Here is a 15,578-nt window from a genome sequence, read left to right as displayed (position 1 = left end):
CAAGTGTCCATTACATCTCACTAGATTGGGTGCAGCTGAAATTTATTTCCATAAATTTGAAGGTATGGTGGGACAAGAGAGATCCTTTGACTTTAGAGATTTGCTACATAGTGTTGGTACTTTGAATAAGATTGCCATGCATGAATGTAGCTCAGATGGGCTGCTTTTCTCAAGGGCTCATAAAAAACAAGAGCATATATGGAAATGCTTGAATAAAAAAGATGGAATTGTAGAAGTAGATTTAGGCAACTATGAATGTGTGTCTTCAGATGATGTAATAGTGAATGCCTTGAAAGAGGGCTTGCATCAAGTAGAAATATTGTGTCAGTCATTGGGATTGAAACCTAGCAAAGAAGATAACTTGAATTGGTGGTTACACTCTTGGGAGGATACAAATTTAACATGGTCAAAACTAGATGCTGAGATAGGGGAGGCTGATGAGTACGATGACTTTGCACAACCAAGCGATGATGACCAGCAATCACAAGAGGTTTTAGATGGGGATGATGAGATCATTGCTCTTAGTGAGATTCGAAATGAAATCGATGGGATCTTGGATGAAGTTCATGACTCAGCAACAACACTATTGCAAAGAGACAGAAGATCATCCCAATGGTAGAAGTTAATGGAAAGTATATCTTCAAGTTCACATTGGTTAGCCAATTGAATGGGAATTCAACATTTTCAAAAGATCGATTGACAAGAGTAAGGCAAGGTGTCTATTTCATTCTCGAATCAAAATTAAAATCATCAGGCAATGTGAATTTCTTTGGGATAGGTTCTGATTGTCTAGTATATTTTGTGTGTGACACGCAAGATCAAGGCAGTAGCAAGCATCCAAAGAGAGATGGAAAAGCCACAAAATTAAATAAAATGGATAAGTCTCATGGCACATGGTATCTTGGCCGAGTCCAAAAGATGAGGAAGAAAGTAGGATGTAGATATGTGGATTATAAATGAGGCTTTGATTTGACAAATAGACCTCAAGGGATAGAAATTTAACTTGGTTGGTACCAAAGGGTGAAAGGACAACATATGTTCACACATGACTTAACTGACTTGAATATGATTGCTATAGAGTTAGTCATCACATTGGCAAATTTAACATACAATGCATCAAATGATAGATACCAACTATATGAGAATGATTATAAGATATTTAATGACTTTCTCAAGTGCATTGAGTAGTCACTTTGATACTCAAAGTGATTTTAATCTATTATAAGCTTTGTGTTATCTTTCTAAATAAGGTCATTACCTTTATTGTAGTGTCTTATTTTTTATAGGTAATGGATGTTCAAGCTAGAACTTGGCAAGGCCGGGGTATACTTTTTGCAGCTGAAGTATTGCAACCAAAGAGTTCTTTTGAGATCTCTTCAAACTAGTCATATGGAAACATGCTACATTGATAGAAGTATATTTTTGTAGCTGAAGTACTAAGGTGATGTATCACTATTGCATCATGGTTGAAAAATGGTGCATATATTGTAAGTAATATCTAATCTTTTTCTTTTGATTTTAGTTATGCTATATACTTTGCATGCATTGTTGATGTGTGAGTGTTTGACGCGAGGGAATTTATTTTTGTTTTGATTTCATACCAATTTTGTGGTGTTTTGATCTTTTGGGATTCTCAAGCAGCATAATGCATGGAGATGGCTAGTCATGGAAGCAATGAAGTCAACATACTTATGTATTATTCTTTTTTATAGTATACAACCTTTATCATACTACACAATCCAAATGTATAAGACATGCTTTGGACATATGGATCTTGGAGTCTTTTGCGTATAGCTCTATGTTACAGTGCTATTGTAAAAGTTTCATAATATTAACATCATGTTTGGATATCCATCTTGGATCGTTGTGAGAATTCCATGGCTAAAATACTGTAGTATACTGTTTTAATTTGAATTGTACATAAGGGGTCATGAAAATGCACATTCAATTCGAATTTTAGATTTACAGAGGGGATATAACTATAATTGCCTTCAAAAGTCACAAAAGGAGTATCTAAAATGGTGATTTTTTTAAAAAAAAGGGGTTTTTAAAGTATCCTTTGAATGCATATTATATAGAGGGCTTCTATAAGGTGACCCCCCCCTCCCGGGAGCTATCCATGTGGCAAATCCCTCTTGTTGTCTATAAATATGTGTTACAAGCATATTTTGGCCTTTTTAGCAATTTTTGCACTCAAATCATTTTAGTCCTCCTAAGCTATTTTCGAGTTCCTCATGCTATTTTGGGTGCAATTTCATTAGTTTTTGTGTGAATCACGATGAGAGAGGATTGTTGTTCGTCAAGTGGTGGAGTTTTTCCACACTATATTAGTATTCCTTGATACGAAGCGAGTAGCCATTTTTCATCTAGTTAGCTTTTTCTATTTGCACCATATCGTACATCCTACGATACAAGGGCAAGTAAGCATTCTCTGTGTGGTCAGGTTCGTCTTTTTGCATCGTATTGTGTAACCTACGATATGAAGCAAGCATGCATTCTCCATGTGGTTGGCCTTGTCTATTCATGCTGTATCGTGTATCCTTTGATGTTTGAACTAAAAGATTTTGTAGGCTCCCAAGATGTGGTCACCCCAAAGAGGAAAAGAAGAAGATTGTCTTCTAGGTCAAGGGGTTTTGGTTATCCTGCCTTTTCTCCTAAAATTCCCACTACTTCTTCTCCTTACTTAGTAGCAAGTGTGGGAATGCCTAGAAAGTCTCTAGTTAAAGAAGGTAAGTCACCATTGAGGGTTCCTAGATTGTCTCAAATCACAAAGGTTTCTATCTCAAAAATGTTCCTAGACTTTCTTCTTCAAAATGGCATGGAGTCATCTTACTATGGAACTATAAAGGATATTTTCAACCTTGACGAGGATATTGACCATGTCTTGAATTCTTGAGAAATAAATTTTGTGGAGGAGTTTGCGGCATTTGAAAGTCTTGCATTTCCTATGGTTGAAAAGGATGCAAAGGAATATGTTCATATACCTATTGGGAGCTCACATTTAGAGAAGGCATCATTCACAAGGAAGTGTACATCTCATTCTCTTGATAGGTTTTATGCATCAGATTTGTTTTGTTTTGCTCATTCTAGGAAATGCAGGCTTATGTCAAAAGCAGTTACATTCGTTGCATATACTCTTGTTAAATATCCTATCAAATCTGATGAACAACGATTGGAAGAACCAAAATGTTCCAGCTTCTGCCTTTTGGATGAGGTGGCAAATGAGAAGGATGTAGACGAATGTTTGGACCCCCAACAAGAAGCATATATTATTGACAAAATAGATGTTGCCCAATTCAAAGTTGAGACTATAATTGAAGAAACCCATTTTATGTGACTCCTCTTCTTTCTATATTGTTCCTTCTCTTCCAACTTTCCCTATTAAGGACAAGGAATACATACTGCTATCAGACATCCAAAGGCTCTTCAATATCAATGAGGATTATTGTTTAGTGATCATTGCAGAGGCTTCTAATACTGCAAATGTCATTGTTGATGTTGAAAATGAATCAAAAGAAGAGTTACTTAAGCTGGATACTAAAATTACATATGACAAGTATATTGATGCCAGGGATGCCCTTTCTCTTTGTTTGAACAAGGCAAAGTATGTTGAGAAAGAGTATGGGATTACTAATGAGGAGTTCAACTGCCTACAAGACCAACTTGGAATTTCCAATTTTGGAATAGAGGAGTCAGAGTATGTTAAAGAATTGGAAGATACCAATGAGACACAATCATCAATTAATATATGGAATCCAACTAAGCTAGAGAATGATGAAAATCAATTGGTACTATTATCTCCAATTTTGTAAGATACATTAATATGTTTGATTTCAACTTTCATTTGACATTCATCTTTTTTGCAGTTGGATATTGAAGATTTTGAGAACTTTTTGGGATAGGGGAAAGGGTCGAGAGCTAGCATTAGTTCATTTAAAGGTGTTGCATTTGGCCATTACTTAGCAAGGATTGATTCCCATGTTTTCTTGGTATTTCACAACATCTTCTCAGAGAGAAAGCAACATGTCCTATACTATGTATCAAGGGACTTACAAGGCTACTTGGTTTCTCTGGGTTACAATATAATGCACACAAGGTAATGTTTTTGGAGAAGAAAACAACAATTAGGATTTTTTGTTATAGTCCTAGTTTCTCTGCTTCTAGAGCAGGATACTTTCTAGCCCTCTCATCTTATGCTTTGGTAGCAAATCTAACTTATATAAAGTCAGTAGTTGGCTACAAGAGAATAAAATTTCTATGTTATAGAGAAAAGATCCTTAAGGAGGAAGAAGATGTAAAGGCTCTTGAGAGCTGGCTTTGTAGTTTTCTATCGTGAAAAATACTATGAATTCTCAAGTTTCATTGTCATCTTTACTATTCATCCTTTGAAGCTATCGTTAAAAAAACCAATTGAATAGCTCCTCAAGAGCATTGCTTTTTGTAACTCCTTCTCTATGTCTTGTGCTTCGCAAAAAACTTGTACATGATTGATAAAGAGATTTTTCCATGCCTTGGCTGCTATAAGTTGCTAGGGGGCCTTGCTCCTCCACAAAGTAAGGCCCATGGATATGAAGGATATGTTGCAAATACAAGAGAGTAACAATCATTTTATGCCATTAGAAAATTTATCAAAGAAAGCTTGGACTAAATACTATCTCTTGCCAAATAAAATGCGATATCCTTTTCTCACTATGCTTCCTTTATTGCTTGAACAAGATTTGTAATTGAACATTTGAACTCTTCTAGATATGTGTAGGTTGTCTTTTGTTACTTGAGGAGCTATAGGAAGATATCAAGGTGTTTCCAAACCTCCATCCTTAGAAATGAAAGTCTTGGTGTGCTTGCAACATTTATTGTTATCCCGCATAGCTCTCTCCAATGCTTCCAAGTAATGCTAACCTATTTTCCTATATGGTTTCCTAAAAAGCATCTGGCTTTTGAGCCTCCCATTTAGACATCAACCAAGACATCTCTTTTTCCCCCCGAAAGTATTGGATCTTTTCTTAAGCTTCCTTTAAGTGTACTAGCTTTTCTTATAATGACTTATTAGCATTTTCTAGAACATCAATCTTATTTGTAAGCTTAAAAATTCTTGTATGTGCAATTAATAATGTTTTTTTCATTTCATTCATTTGAGATATGTATGTGTAAGATGCAGAGCATAACCTTGTACAATAGCCAAGCATCATGTTATAACCTTCCCCAAAATATCTCACATAGTCATGAACATTAAAAAATTAAGAGGTTTACTTGTGGAAGGATCCTGGGGATAAATATTTCCATCCACCCATAAATCTATATGTTTCTTTCCTTGAGTTTGCAATATGTTAGGCTCCCTCTCATTTGTTAGTGCTCTACAACGTATACCCCTCCAAGATGAATAAATTGGATCTAGTTGGATGGTAAGTTTACACTTGTATGTGCTTGCATCAGTATTATTACAAAGGTATTACTAAGCATTTTAGTAGATCAATGACAAATGAATCTCATAGTGATAAGAAAGTGAGCACAAAGAAGAGAATGGAGAAAGAGTGGTTGGTGTGTGAAAAGAAGACGCGGAAGTAGAGAAACATAATTTTGGTGGACATATCTCAAAAATACAAATCTGTAACGTGTCCACTAGTATCATCCAGGACACGTCTTAGCAGTCCATCGGAAAGGATGTCTAGAAAGCTTCGCCTGGCACTCCCATGGAATGTTACGGGTTTGGGATCTAGGGCTTTCCGCGTCTGCCATGTAGCGGAAGTATTCCAGCCGTTCCTACTTAGGATCGACCTGGATTAGGGTTTTCCTGATTGGTCATTTCCTAACAGCAACTAGCGTCGAACCCAAGCGAGCTACTTTATGCAAAAACGACAAGTCTGAAGCAGATTCATGCTGCACTTGGTTCAAGGAGAATGGGAAACGAGAGGGATGCAAAGCTCAACCTCTCTGCCATAAGGCATAGTCCCATTCTGTTCCCCCTAAAACAACGTAAATCGGGTTAAATCATAACTCTAGGTCAATGCTTTTGTCGTTCGTGTCCTTTGATGATCATCCCACTGTTCCTCGTGATTTGAGAAAAGTTTCCGGCCAACCGAGACCACCCATCCGTAGGACGGACCTATGGCCCATCCTCCGCACTTTCCTCGGGTTGTTTTAGTTATTTAATTATCTAATACATTAGTTGGACATGTAACAACTAGCTTCTTTAATTAACCCGTTAGGCACTGGTTCCTTCACATAATCTTATCACTTGACATAGAAAAACAATATCAGACAAGTTCTTTATAAACAGGTCATCGTATTTATATTTGAAATACAAAGAGTCCCGCCCGAAGGCTATCCAGTAATCCACAGGGATCACTAATCCAAGTTTCTGCTCGTACACTAGTATGTGGGCCTCGAGATCCAATCCTGAGTCACGTTAGCCTCTTGTGCAGGGCCCCCGGAAGGCGAGGGATTTATGGCCAGAGCCCCCCCGGCACCCAAGCGTCCTCCTGCTCCAAGTAACGCTCAACGGAGAGACCTCTCGTGGTGGGTTCGGTCCACGTTCCTGGCACGATCAACAACCCCCTTGGTTAGGGTCAAGTAGGCAGTCGGGGGTATTTGAAGCTGCCTCTTCCTTCAAGACTTCAACTTGAAGTATAGATATCCATTTATCTTTTAATTTATTGATCAAACAAAGCCAAACAGTGCTCTAAAATCTATAGCAAGCACAAACATTTCCATTGATCATTTTTGTTGTTGGCAAACTGCTAAGGAATGAATCCTTCCTTTCGAATGCATCCAACACTCGATCTGGGATGACTTGCAACTTGGCAAGATTCCATGTATCCTGGGTTAGGGCATATCCTATTAACCCAACTTGGTCAAACCTTAAGTTTATTGGGTACTTCAGTTTCTGGTCTTTAATTTCCAATTAATCTTCATTACTCAAGAAGGATACCAAAGTATTCATCCTCTTGCAAGATAACTTGTGTAAGGATCTGCCATCCTCGTTGTGAGAATTTGGCATTTTTCTTGTGATCCAATCACAAGACCATATGACTCCGTACTTGCTGTGCAAGTGTTGCATCGTACTATGCGACAATGGAGTCACGAAACAATCTGTTTTAGGTTTTTTAGACTGATGTCGTTAGACCTAGGGTTTCCAAGTTTCATCTTTGTAAGATTCCTAGGGACAAACCCTAGTTCATTTTATGATTACAATTCACTGTTGCTACATTCAGTGAATGCGGGCAAGTATTTAAGGTATAGGCATTTCCTGGAATTTAACTTATTCCGAACGAGCAATCCGCGGCTTAGGTGTTTAGGTTTTATGCCAATTTGGTTAACTTTAGAAGATAATTTCGAGATTACTTCCACATGATTCGTTGACTATGCATAAATTGATTTTTCAATTCTTAACTTATCGATTTGAGGTTAGGCATAGGTTAGGTTAATTTCAACTAATCTTCCCTTTTCTTTGCGACAAAATTCATGCTAAATAAGCAACCTTTTTCTTGCTAATTTATGCAGTTAACAACGATAATTTCATAGAGTTTATGCATCGTAAGAGTCATTTCATGATTTGCACTTTCCATGATGATTCATTGCAAAAAGAGTAGGGTTTAATAGTGCAAGATGCAATTTTGTACCTTTAGGCTTAATCGAAGTATACTATTTTAATGGGTAATAATCTAGCTCATAATTCATTTCAATGCATAAAGCTATTTGCTAGAAATACGTTTATGCTTTATTTATTCTGCATGTTCCATTAAATGTATAAGTGATTAAGTTCCTTCATCGTGAACAACTAGGACAAAATATATCCTATTTCTAACAATTAACCTTGCATGATTGAATTACAATGATATAAAATAAAAATTAAGAAGGAAAACCTAGGTTTGGGGTGAGATATCCACATGGATACTGGGAGATGACCCTCCCGCGGTTGCGCCTTGGACATTCTTAGGAGGCATTGCAATTGTAGTCGTTCGGACGTGGAAGCAGCTTTACAACTCTTCTTTGGAATTCATCGTTGCTCCCCTTGCACCATCCGTCGAAAGTAGTTTTTTTTTTTTTTGGGAAGGCTCTCTCCTTGAAGTTGGGAATTCGAAAGGGTGTTTCAGAATCTTTTATTGATAGGACCTTTAACACTCTTCTTCTCTTTTACAAGTGGGGAAAAGGGAACAAAAGGCCCAAGGGTATTTTGCATAGGGCAAGGAACGGCCTAAGGGGTTTAACCATGGGAGAAATGGGGAGTACTCCCTAAGTCCAAGAGAAAGGGCTTAAGGAATTTTATTAAGCTATGAATTACATGCTGATATACTCCCATTTCATTTGAGGGATGTCAAGTGGCTGGAGCTTTCCTGGTATCTTGACACACTTGGCCTTAATTCGTTGACAGTTTAGGCATTCAGTGAAATACTTGAATACATCACCCTTGAGTCTTTCTTCCTAGTAGAAGCTTCTTCTAATTGTATTAAGAGTCTTAGCATAACCAGGATGATCACAGAATGGGGAATTGTGAGCTTCCCAAAGTATTTTCCTTTTGAGTTCATGACTTGCACGAATACATAGTCTTGTCCTGCAATAGGCAAGCTCCTCGTTTATGGAAAAATCTTGATACTTAGTCTTGAGTTTTGGACTTGAATCCTTGATGGAAATTTCTCTTAACAAGTTCTCATAGCTTGGATCCTTCTTGCTGCCTCTTATTTAGCCATTTCTATGAGAGGGTTACTAGGCATCAAAATCATTGTGGCAAGAGTTCTAACCCTAGAGGTTTCTTCTAGGATTAGAGCATTAAGGAATGATTTATGGCTTAGGGAATTTGAAATCACATTCTCCTTGCCTGGTCTATACTTGATTTCAAAGTCGAATTCTTGCAAGGTGTCAATCCATCGGCGTTGTCTCATATTGAGATTTGGTTGAGTCAAAATCCACTTTAGGCTTTTATGATCACTGACTAGGGAAAACCTATTGCCAAGCAGGTAATGTCTCCATAATTTAAAGGCATGGATTAGAACAAATAATTCTAGATCATGTGTGGCATAGTTTCTTTTGTGGATCTTTAATTTTCTTGAAGCATAGGCTACTGGATGTCCTTCTTGCATAAGCACACAACCCAAAGCAAGAGAGCTTGCGTCATTTATGATTTTGAATTCTTTGCTAAGATAAAGTAGCCTCAAGATAGGGGTAGTTACCAAACTCTACTTAAGCTTCTCAAAGCTAGATTTTTTGGCGGACGTCTATGCAATGGAGACCTACTTTTTGAGAAGGTCAATGAGAGGTGCGGCAATTGAGGCATAGTCTTTAATGAAGACTCTATACCAGCTTGTTACCCCTAGAAAGCTTCGCACTTCCTTGACCGTTGTTGTGGGTGTCGAGTCTTGTACATCTTGGACCTTGGTAGGATCCACTAAAATGCCATCTTTGCTAATACTATGAACCCTAGATATTCAATCTGCTGCTTGAAGAAATCGCATTTCTTCTTTTTAGCATACAATTTGTGGGCCCTCATTGTTTCAAGAACTATTCGTAGCTATGATTCATGGAATTCTTCATTCTTGGAATATGCTAAGATATCATCAAAGAAGACGAGGACGAAGTCATTAAGGTAGGGTCAAAAAATGTATTGCATCAACTTGTTGAAGGTGGTAGGAGCATTTGTTAACCCAAATAACATCACAATAAACTCATAATGACCGTACCTTTTATTAAAAGCAATTTTAGGGATATCTTCCTCCCTATTTCTTATTTGATAATATCCTGATTTGAGATTAATCTTTGAAAAGAACTTTGCTCCCTAGAGTTGGTCAAGAAACTCATCTATCTTGGGAATAGGATATTTGTTTTTCATTGTCACGTGGTTTAATCCATGGTATTCGATACAAAGGCGGAGTGTTCCATCTTTCTTTTTTTAAAATAAAATCTAGGCTCCCCATGGTGAATTACTTGGCCAGATGTATGCGTGGTCTAATAGGTACTTGACTTTTTCTTTCAACTCAATGGCTTCAGGAATTTGGTAAGGTTGTTTGGTGACAGGGGTAGGGCTTGGAATAAGTTGAATTTCATGATCTACTTCCCTTGCTGGTAGGAGCTCTGTCAGGTCTTTTGGAAAAACATCTGCATATTCTTTTAGCCAAGATAGTTGATCCTTGTGAAATATGCGGGATCTAGAGCATGGCAGATGCGGAAGCTATGGAGGTTGAAAGAGGAAAAAGAAACTCATGAAGACATTGACCCTGACTAGGATAAATTGTTACACAAGTGAATTAGGTTTCAAGATTGAGACTTGGACTCATAAACATAATCTTGTGTATTGACAGTGACATGACACTTTACTGGAAAGAAAAGAGTACTATCATTGCATTAGAAAAAGAGTGCAAGTACAATGCTTTATTGAATTTGAGTGGTGGTACTTTCTTCTACTGTGCATATGGGATTCTGGTCCTGTGCCCTCACTGCTCCTCACAAAGGGAATAAAGTAGGTGTGATTGCAAATATCTCAACACCCCTCCTCAATCACAACCAAAAGTATAAAGTGTGTAGAGGCTTTAGTGCGGCCATACTCAACTGAGCTCTAATACCATGTGAAATACGCGGGATCTAGATCATGGCAGATGTGAAAGCTATGGAGGTTGAAAGAGGAAAAAGAAACTCATGAAGACATTGATCCTGACTAGGAAAAATTGTTACACAAGTGAATTAGGTCCCAAGATTGAGACTTGGACTCATAAACACAATCTTGTGTATTGATAGTGACATGACACTTTACTGGAAAGAAAAGAGTACTATCATTGCATTAGAAAAAGAGTGCAAGTACAATGCTTTATAGGATTTGAGTGGTGGTACTTTCTCCTACTGTGCATATGGGATTTTGGTCCTGAGCCCTCACTGCTCCTCACAAAGGGACTGAAGTAGGTGTGATTGCAAACATCTCAACATCCTTGGCTTCACTATCCTACTCAATCTTGTTGAGTTTAATCCTTTCTTCAGCCCCTTTACTATTTGGGAGGCTTTAGCCAGCTAAACCTTAGGGTTTCGTGCTTCTCCTGAGTGGTTACTTGTTCTTCCCTTGAGTTCTAGAATGTGATTTGGCCCTTTCTGCAATGGATATGGACATCATTTAGAATTAGCCAATCCATTCTTAGCAAACACTCATAAGCCCCGAGGTTCATAACTTGGAAGTTCATTTTGAAAGAATTGCCACCTAAGCTAAATTCTACCTTGTTAGTTTGTTGTGTTGATAGAACTTCTTTGCCATTTGCTAATTCCACAAGCATTCTAGGTGCGAGAATAGTGTTTATACCTAGCCTTTTTGCACATTTTAGTGATATGAAAGAGTGGGTACTTCCAAATCGATTAAAATTCAAAAGGGTTTACCTTGATAATCTACTGGTATTTGAATTACTAAGAATTGGCGATTTGGACCCTTCTTATTGAGAGTGGTGTGTACTATAGCTCTTTCCATATCAGATTCCATCATGGGATCTTTATCGTTACTAATATCCTTTTGGTTTATTCCATGGTGGTGGCTGATGTGACAGATGGATGCTTGATGTTGACTATCCATTGGTTAAATAAGTCGAGGCCTAAGTTGTCATGGACATGCCATGATAAAGTGTACGGATTAATTATTGCTCATGCCATATGAATCCAAACCCCATGCGAATACACCCTTAATAGGACATCCTCGAGGCAACCATGCGAATGCACCCTTGCAATGTCATCCTAGAACCTTCTAGAAGATATACCATGTCATTGCTTGCATAATCAATTATGTTATCATTGAACATTCTAGAAGATCTTTAGTTGCCCTCCAACACCTATAAAAGAAGGGGATCGCCATAGAGCTCCTTAGTCTTACCAATTCCAGTCTTGGGAGCTCAAGGAGTCAAGACTTCCAAGTAAGTAACTTTGAGCTCCACTTCTAGTTCTTGTCTAGTCATGGTATCTAGTCTTGTCTTGTCTTCCATTATACTCTTGTTGTCTTGTCGCCTTGTAATCTTGTAGTATGAGATATTGTCTAGTACTATCTTGTATCTTGTTCATCCCCATCAAGGGAGATCTTATTATTTTGATATCTTATAACCATACCTATAGTCCCATGTTGTGGGATCCTTCATATTCTATCAAGTCCTATTGTCTATACCTATGGTTCGAGATTGTGGGATTTTTCATCATTGTACCTTGTGCACCTACGTGGGATTATCTTGTAATTAGAATTCTTGTAAAAAATATTGCATCTAGTCTAGTCTTATGAGCACAATCTAGTGCTCCCATAATAGATTGGCAAGGCTACTTTCTAGCTCTACTGAGCACCATGGAGGTGACCCTTGAAATAATCATGTCCTCCATTCAAAACCTCTTACAACATTTTAAAGACTTGAATAAATGACAAGTGCAACTTCAAATACAATACCCCATGCATCTAGGCCCTACGCTTCAAGAGATGTAAGACCAGATTTGAGACTTGTAGAATAGAGGAAGTGATCATATGATTTTGAGTGTTTATCAATGCCCAACAAGAGAATCCAAGATCACCATGCCAGAGAAGTTCAATGGTGACCCTTCAAAGTTTAGGGGATTCTTGCAACAAGTAAAGCTCTATATTCGCATGCAACCAAATAGGTATCCAAATGATGCTTCCAAGGTAGAATTCATTGGGACTTTGCTTTGTGGTCAAGCTTTATCATGGTTTGTCTCAAACTTGGAAAATAATATGCTAGTACCTCATAACTATGAGGCATTTCTTTGCAAGCTCACTTCCACATTTGGAGACATAAACACTGGTCCAGAGCAAAAACAAGACTTTGGAAGCTATGAAAAGGTAACCACCCTTCCTCTACTTCTGCATATAAATTTAGGCAATTAATCTATGACCTCGTTGTCATGTGGAGTATTTTATTAGCTAATTTAGATGGGTTCTTTGAGATGATATCAAGGACCTCATGCTCACTATGCTTGAGGCGAAAACACTGAACGATTATATCATGCAAGCCATCCAGTGTAATAATAGATTGTTCAAGAGGAAGCAAGAAAAGAAAGAAGAATTAAGGCCTCACCAATGGAACCCTGCCCCAATCAGAGAACCAAGCAGAGAAGAAAACAAGCTTGAACTGATGCATATAGATAATATCAAATGCTAGCCCTTGACCCCAAAAGAAAAGCAAAGACAAAGAGAGAATCATCTATGCCTATATTGTGGAAACCCTAGACATATCCCCCTAAATTTCCCAAATAAGAGGGCAAGAATCCCAAGAGCTATTGAAACCACCCTCAAGTAGGAAAACAAAGATGTTTGATTGTAAATGAGATTGTACAACTAGACCTTGATATAAGAAAGGGTCTCTTGATCCCAACCATGCCCATGGAAACTTTCCTTGTCACAATCTAGATGAACTTGCCAAGAAAGACCGTTTCCCTCAAAGCCATGGTCAACTCCTGGGCCTCTGCATGTTTTATTGATGATGACTTTGTGAATAGATACTAGATTCAAGTACTCCAAAAGAGTAATCTTGCAACAGTTGAAGTTGTGGATGGAAGACCTCTAGCATCTAGATATATTACCAAGGAATTCTAACCACTCATGGTAACTATTGGCAATCACAAATCTCGTGTATGCTTTAATGTCATATCTAGTCCCAAAAATCTAATCATCCCTAAGATACCTTGGCTAAAGAAACACAACCCAGAAATTGATTGGGTTAAGCAAAAGATTACATGTAAAAATCAAGGAAAATTGGTATATCTAGGAGCAAAAGCCTTTATGCACACAGCAAGGAAGAAATCAAACTACATGATATATCATATACCAGCTCAAGAATCTAGTAAGGATGAGTTAATCAAGCTACCAAGCGAAGAAGAAAGATAGATCACTTCAAATGTGTGTGGATTATTGAGGACTCAACAAGATAACAGTCAAGAATTGATACCCTTTGCCATTGATACTGGAGCTCTTGGAACACCTTGAAAAAGCCAAGATCTTCAAAAGATTGATTTACGAGGGGCTTACAATCTTGTACATATCAGAGAAGGAGACAAAGGGAAGATAGCCTTTTACACAAGGTATGGTCACTTCTAGTATGTTGTTATGCCATTTGGTCTCACCAATGGTCTTCCAGTGTTTCAATATATGATGAATGATATCTTCTATAATATTTCCACGCAATAAAAGTTAGTTGGTTAGTTCAAAAGTTAGTTAGTAAATTAATAAGTTAGTAAGATTACTAACTAAAGACTAACTAAGGTAAAAACTAACTAACATTAAAAGCTAACAATTTTTATTTAATTAAAAAAATATATATATATAAATCAAGAGTCGTAAATCCGATATTTTTCTCGAATTGACAAGGACCGTAGCCACCCTTCACGAAAGTTACAATGTGAATGAGAATAATGAGCCATATTAATCACTAGTGTTAATATGTATAGTATGGATGGTCCAAAAATATTAGATTTTGGGCAAAACTAGCATAGTCTAGATATTTTAGATATTATCCTCAAAAGATATGGAGATTTCTAGAACTCAATGTCATTTAAAAGAAAAGACAAGTGATGTTTTAGTTAGTTTTGGAGATTTTATAAAAATAAAAAAGATAAAGAGAGTGATTGGAAATATCGCGCGCGCAACGATCACAGTGTATAGATTGTAGACAACACTTCGAAGAGGGAGAGAAAGGAGCGATTTGAAATCTTTCCAAGCAAGTGTCTTGGGGTTTTACCCTCCTTTTGGAGCCAATGGAACCATCAGATTTATGAGTTAAGCATCAGATCACTGAGTTTTCCAAGAGTCCCTCCACCAAGAACTCTTTTTCTCAGCCTCATCCCCTCTTCTCTAATTCATTATAAATATGAGCCATAAGGAGGCACAAGAGAGTATAAGAAGACCCTGAGAGGCTGCAAGAAAGAGGTAGAGAGAAGGATACCCCGAGAGAGAGAGAGAGAGAGAGAGAGAGAGAAAGAGAGAATAGCTACCCCGAGAGGCTACAATCCTAGACTTAGCCATCTTCTCCTACACTCTCCCATCTCGAATATATTCCACCTTCTTAATCTCTACAGTCTACTTGTAGATGATGGCCTCCAAGCAAAGAATGTCGCGTGCGGATGGCAATGTTACAACCAACAACAAAGCTTTGGGCGAAGGCAACACTATCAATCCAACTGCGGTTCCGGTCATAAGTAATGTATTTCTAAATTGATAGATGCTTGCTTTGATTCTCACATGAGATACTAGGCTCCATACTATGATTTAGGAGAATAGGTCATGGGAAGGGATAGGCCTCTTCTCAGATATTTGAAAGATGGAGTTGCAAAGTTCATGTATTAAGGAAAATTAATTGCATTTAGTTGTGTATGGCTTATTTGTTGATAGAGCAATCGGTTAAGGGTTATGAATAGCATAATAGTAAAAAGAATAACATTAGGAATTGCGCATACAAGTATTAAATAAATTTTTCATAGAATCACTCTTTGACCCCAAGGGGAAGAGCGAATATGCGATGGAATTATTATCGTGTCTATTCTTATATAAATACAATTAGTTTTGTTGATTGATTGTACAAAACCCTAAATGCTTTTTACAATTAACTGATTGTTGCATTGTGATTTGG

This window comes from Lygodium microphyllum, chromosome 13 (assembly GCF_053477565.2).
Source record: "Lygodium microphyllum isolate KBCC chromosome 13, Lygodium_microphyllum_v1.1.10, whole genome shotgun sequence".
NCBI lineage: Eukaryota > Viridiplantae > Streptophyta > Polypodiopsida > Schizaeales > Lygodiaceae > Lygodium > Lygodium microphyllum.
Note: the sequence above shows the minus strand (reverse complement) of the source record.